Here is a 6308-nt window from a genome sequence, read left to right on the forward strand (position 1 = left end):
GACTCTATCTAAAAAAAAAAACAAACAAAAAGAATTATTTGAGCTTTGATTTCTGTCTGTTATAAACCTAAGTATGAAATAAATTAAGTTGTAATAATATCTAATATATAGATTGATACATATCAGAAAGTGATGTGATGTTTGATTACATTGACAAGAGAAATAAGAAAACTGCATGAATTAGCTAAATGTATTTAGTTGTGTGTGTGTGTGTGAGTGTGTGTGTATGTGCGTGCCTTACAAACTCCACTTAATAATCTCCACTACCTGATTAGGAATTCATTGTACTCTGATATCCAGATATGATTGAATTAACAGAAAAGCACTAATATATTTCTTCTTCCTTAGACAATGATGAAAGAGGTTACAGAGTTAAAATATACATAAGATAGAAAGACACTTTGCATATATAATGTCATCCTATGTCCAATGTAGGGAAGGTAACTTTCTTGTTAGTACTACTTAAATATCTTATGATTCTGATTAATTAGTAATAGTAATTTCTGAAAATACTGATTTTGAGTTTGAACAAGCATATTTTGTTCAAAAAATTAAAGTTTTGGTGAAACTAAAGAGACCATCACCTTCATTGCTAGCTCTAACTTTTAATTTTATGCTGTTGTAAGTAGCATTGATATGTAATAAGGAAATATTCTTTCTGATTTGTTATATTTATAAATTATGTATCCAATAAAAGGAAAATAAAATAATAAAACAGCTCAATGGTTTAGGTCAAAAGTTTGGCCTTACATTGACTTTAGTTGTAAAATGTTTACTTTATGTAAATCATTATTCCAGTCAAATTTAATCAAACTTCATACACAAAATACATTGTGAACAGGCCACAATATGTTAATATTAGGATTATTGTTTTAATATATGCGGAGATTTGTCCAACTGGCCACAATAATTGCTTTACTTTCGCTATAAACTAATGTGCTAAGTTGTTGAACAAGTTTTAGAATATTACCCTCATCCTTAACTGAACTGGCCAAATTTTATTTTACAGACTGTATAATGCGTAGTAGCATGACGGAATAAATTTTTTTGGTTTTACTTTTTTTGTATTTATTTATTTTTGAGGCAGAGCCTCACTCTGTCGCCCTACTAGAGTGCAGTAGCACGATCTTGGCTCATTGCAACCTTTGCTTCCCAGGTTCAAGAGATTCTCCTGCCTCAGCCTCCCGAGTAGCTGGAACTACAGGTGCATGCCACCAAGCTTGGCTAACTTTTGTATTCTTGGTAGAGACAGGGGTTCACCATGTTGGCCAGTTTGGTCTCAATCTCCTGACCTCATTATCTGCCCCCCTCAGCCTCCCAAAGTACTGGGATTGCAGGCGTGAGCCACAGGGCCTGGCCTGGTTTGACGTTTAGCTAGTCTAATTGAAATGAAATTGCAATGCACCTAATATTATTCAAATTTCTGGCTACATTATTTTAAATCACATGTACCCTGGAATAGCATTAATTAATAAAGTGGTACTATACCCTTATTTTATTCTTCATCAGTATATATTTTTTAAAAACATGCATTTTTATTTAAATACTTACACTTGGCTCCTATGTCTTAGTGCAATCATTTAAACTCTACCAATTAACTATAAAATAGTAATAAGAAGTTAGCTGTTTAAAACAAATTGGGTTATCTCATTCATTCAATTTTTAGAAATCAATGCTTATTAAATTTCACAAGCAATACAATTCAAAAATTATAAAAACGATTAAAAAGAAACTAGGTAGAATTTTGAGTGACTTTTCATGAGTGGAGCTCTCAGAACAGCGTTTTTAGAAAAATAGTAGTTTTAGGTGTTTAGATATATTGTTTCTATTTTTATTACCACAATTCTTTGGCCATTGAATTTATTGTGTAAATAAAAAGAGTTTCCAGAAGAAATAGAATTATATCATGCACACTGATATTTGATCTGAATTTTCTATTACTTGAGCCTTTAGGCAAAAATTGACATACAGCATCTTCTTGTGCAACTTTAGGAATCTCTAAAATGTCCAGATCAAATGCTTGCTTGATTTTATTGTCCTGATTTAGTGTATTGTAAGCCAGTGAGTCAACAATACTTATTGTGATTTCATTCTGCACAGAAGATAATTGTATTACAGAAATCTGGAAAACATTGACTTTTCCTGAGAGAAGAATGTAGCAGATATCAAAAGACATAACTGGTGTGGTCAGAGTTATAGCATAAAGATATCACATACTCTACATGTTAAAAATCTCAAAAGGGTCTACTTTCTGGTATTTTCTTTTAACAAATGAGGTTAAAATGAGAGGTAACTTTATGATTGGATATGTGCTCACCTCACAAATGTCAGTTTAAATTCATTTTAGGCAAAACAGTGAGCTGTTGTTTGTAGACAGTTCGTTGAGTTGCTTAAATATGTTAAATTATGTTATTTATGTTTTAATTAGGAGATCAACTCTTGTGTAGAAAAGTTGAACTTCACATTGTCCTGACTTCAAGGTTAAGTCTGCACTGGGGCTGTCTTGAAAGCCAGTCATAGAATTTTGAGGTTGCATACATTGACTTATGGGTAATTCAGTACATTTTTGTTATTTTAGAGCTGCAAGCAACGAAGTTCCAAATAAAATGTAATAATACAATTTATTGAATACCTGTGAAGTTAAAAAAACATACATGCATTGTCATACTTAATCCTCATAATACACTTTAAAAGTGGATATTATTATTATCACTAGCATGTGGGTTATATGATTAAATTTTTTAATTTTCTCAATTCTGACACGTGAACACTATAGATGATATGTAAATCAAATTGAATAAAATTAAAATAAATAAAAACACCTATTACCCAAACACCCATAGGTATTCATTTTATTATTGCATTCTCTATCATGTATATATTTTTCGAAAAAGATAATAATACAGTTAAAATTTTAGGAATTGCTTGTATTCCTAAATATCAACATATTCTTGTGCTATTAAATACTTTTAGATGGCTATAATTTACATTATTTTATCTATATTAAATCAAATGTAATTATTTAACTATATCATTTTATGACTGCACATTATGTATAATATTTGTTATTTTAAGAGTACTACTAGCTATAAAACAATTATACATGTAATCATTACCATTTTAGAGATAAGGTAACTGAGACACAGACTAAGCAAACTTTTCAGGATACTGCCATCTCTAAAGCTTGTATTCGTGTTTAAATAAATAACACTATTTTCTTATTACAGTTCCTGTACATGCTGATAATAACTTAATTACAATAAAAATTTGATTCTTAACCCTACCTGTCCGAGCCAAATTACTGTAAGATTTTAGTATTAGCTTTGTACACTTGTATTTTCTATTGATACTTTTCTTAGGCTATATTAGCAAAGGTAACATCAGTGAGATAGATAGTATGAATTTCTTCTAACTCTTGCTAAATGTCACATTGCCAGGCCTTAACACTCTATCAAGTGTAACCTACAGTGCAGAAAAATGTTGCCCTTACAAAAAGCTGATACAACAGTGCTATTTTAAAACTTACGTATTTTTTGACACATCTAATAAATAAAAATTTTACTGATATTTAATCTTAATTTTCTTTATTTTAATTCGGGTAATTGTTCCTGACAATTAGTAACTTTTGCCTATTTTAAAATGAATCGGAGATTAGTCCAAGATGACCAATAAGAAGCAGCTGCAGTCCACGGCATCCACAGGCCACAGCACCCGCAGACAGGAATGAAAAGGGATGAGTGAACTCAGAACCTTCAACTGAAATATCCAGGTTCTCACATTGGGACTGAGTATGCAAACAATACAATCCACAGAGAATAATAATAAGAAGAAAAAGCCAGGGGTGGAGGGGTGATGGCCCACCCGGGGGTGGCATGGAGCCAAGGGAACTGGTGAGTGATTGTCCAACCCTGTCAGGAAAACCATGTTTCTTCCTTGAATCTCTGAAACTCATGGATCAGGAAATCCCCTTGTGAGCCTACACCATCTGGGCCTTGAGTCTGAGATGTGAAGCAATGTGGAGTATCAGCAGAGCAGCCACTCAGGCACACAGAGACCCAGGAGCTGTACACACTCTGATCCTGGGATGCCTGGCAAGATAAGGAATCTGTCTATACATATTCTTAGGAATGGGGCTGAATCCAGGGAGCCAAGCACAATCATTCTGTGGGCCCCACTTCCACAGTGCCTCATAATTTAAGACCCACTGGCTTGGAATCCCAGCTAGCCAATGGCAGCAGGTTGAAATCCACCTTTGACAGATCCAAGTTCCCAGGGGCAACCACCGTCTCTGTGGTTTGGTTGACTCAGCCACTCCAGCCTGCTGGCTTTGGAGAATACAGGTGATCCAGATGAGAAAGCATCCCCACAAATGCAGCACACCTGCTCTACCAAAAAGCAGCCAGACTGCTTCTTTAGGAACTTTTCTGATCCTGTTCCTTTTAACTGAGTGAAACCTCCCAACAGAGGTCTCCAGCCATCTCCTACATGTGCATGTGGGCCAGCAACAGATCAGTCCCCCTCTGGGACAAAACTTCCAGTGAAGGAGCTGGTTGACATCTTTGCTGTTCTGCAGGCTTCACTCATGGGAGAAACTGAGGCAACTGGAGTCTGGAGCAAATCCCCAGAAAACTGCAACAGCCCTATGGTAAAGTGGCCTGACTGTGAAAACACAAACAAACAAACAGAAAACTGCAACAACCAAGAAAGAAGACCCCACAGAAACTTCATTCAAAGGTCAGCAACCTCAAAAGTTGAAGGTATATAAGGCCACAAAGAAAGAATCAACACAAAAATGCTGACAACTCAAAAAGAGTGCCTTTTCTCCTCCCAATAATCACGACACCTCTCCAGCAAGGTCACTAAACTGAACTGAGGCTGAGATGGCTGATTAACAGAAGTAGGCTTCAGAAGGTGGGTAATAATGAACTTCACTGAAGAAAAGGACCATGTTGTAACTCAATTCAAAGAAGCTAAGAATCATAATTAAAAAAAAAAAAAAAAAGGTGATAGTAGCCAGAATAGCCAGTTTAGAGAGGAACATAACCAAGCTGATGGAGGTGAAAAACACAACACAAGAACTTCATAATGCAATCACAAATATCAACAGCATGACAGACCAAGTGGAGGTAAGAATCTTAGAGCTTGAATACTCTCTTTTTGAAATAAGACAGAAAGACAAGAATAGAGAAAAAGAATTAAAAAAAAAATGAACAAAACCTCCAAGAAATATGGGATTATGTAAAAAGACCGAACTTATGAATGATTGGGGTCGCTGAAAGAGACAGGAGAATAGAACCAAGTTAAAAATCATATTTTGGGATATCATCCAAAAGAACTTCCCCAACCTAGCAAGATAGGGAGGCATTCAAATTCAGGATATTCAGAGAACCCCAGTAAGATACTCCTGTGAGAAGATAAACCCCAAGACACGTAAACATCAGATTCTTGAAATGAAAGAAAAGTATTAAGAAGAGCCAGAGAGAAACCACAGGTCACCTACCAAGAAAACCCATCAGACCAACAGGGACCTCTCAGTGGAAGCCCTACAAGCCAAAAGAGATTGCAGGCCAACATTCAACATTCCTAAAGTAAAGAATTTCCAACGCAGAATTTCATATCTGGCCAAACTAAGCTTCATAAGTGAAGGAGAAATAAGATCCTTTTCAGACAAGCAAATGCTCAAGGAATTCATCATCACCAGCCATTCCTTGCAAGAACTCCTGAAGGAAGCACTAGATATGAAAAGGAAAAAACCGTTACCAGGCACTACAGAGACACACTGAAGTACACAGGCCAGTGACACTATGAAGCAACCACATAAACAATTCTGCAAAATAACCAGCTAACATCACGATGACAGGATCAAATTCAGACATAACAATACTAACCTTAAATGTAAGTGGGCTGAATACCCCCAATTAAAAGACCCAGAATGACAAGCAGGATAAAGAGCCAAGACTGTCTTCAAGAGACCCTTCTTATGTGCAAAGACACACATAGGACCAAAATAAAGGGATGGAGGAAAATTTACCAAGCAAATGGAAAACAGAGAAAAACAGAGGTGGCCAGGCACAGTGGCTCACTCCTGTAATCCCAACAATCTGGGAGGCCGAGGTGGATGGATTACCTGAGGTCAGGGGTTCAAGACCAGCCTGGCCATCATGGAAAAACCCTGTCCCTACTAAAAATACAAAAAATAGGGCATGGTGGCACATGCTTATAATCCCACCTACTCAGGAGGCTGAGGCAGGAAAATAGCTGGAACCCAGAAGGCAGAAGTTGCAGTGCGTTGAGATCGCACCACTGCA

Source organism: Colobus angolensis, unplaced genomic scaffold (genome assembly GCF_000951035.1).
Source record: "Colobus angolensis palliatus isolate OR3802 unplaced genomic scaffold, Cang.pa_1.0 Scaffold218, whole genome shotgun sequence".
NCBI lineage: Eukaryota > Metazoa > Chordata > Mammalia > Primates > Cercopithecidae > Colobus > Colobus angolensis.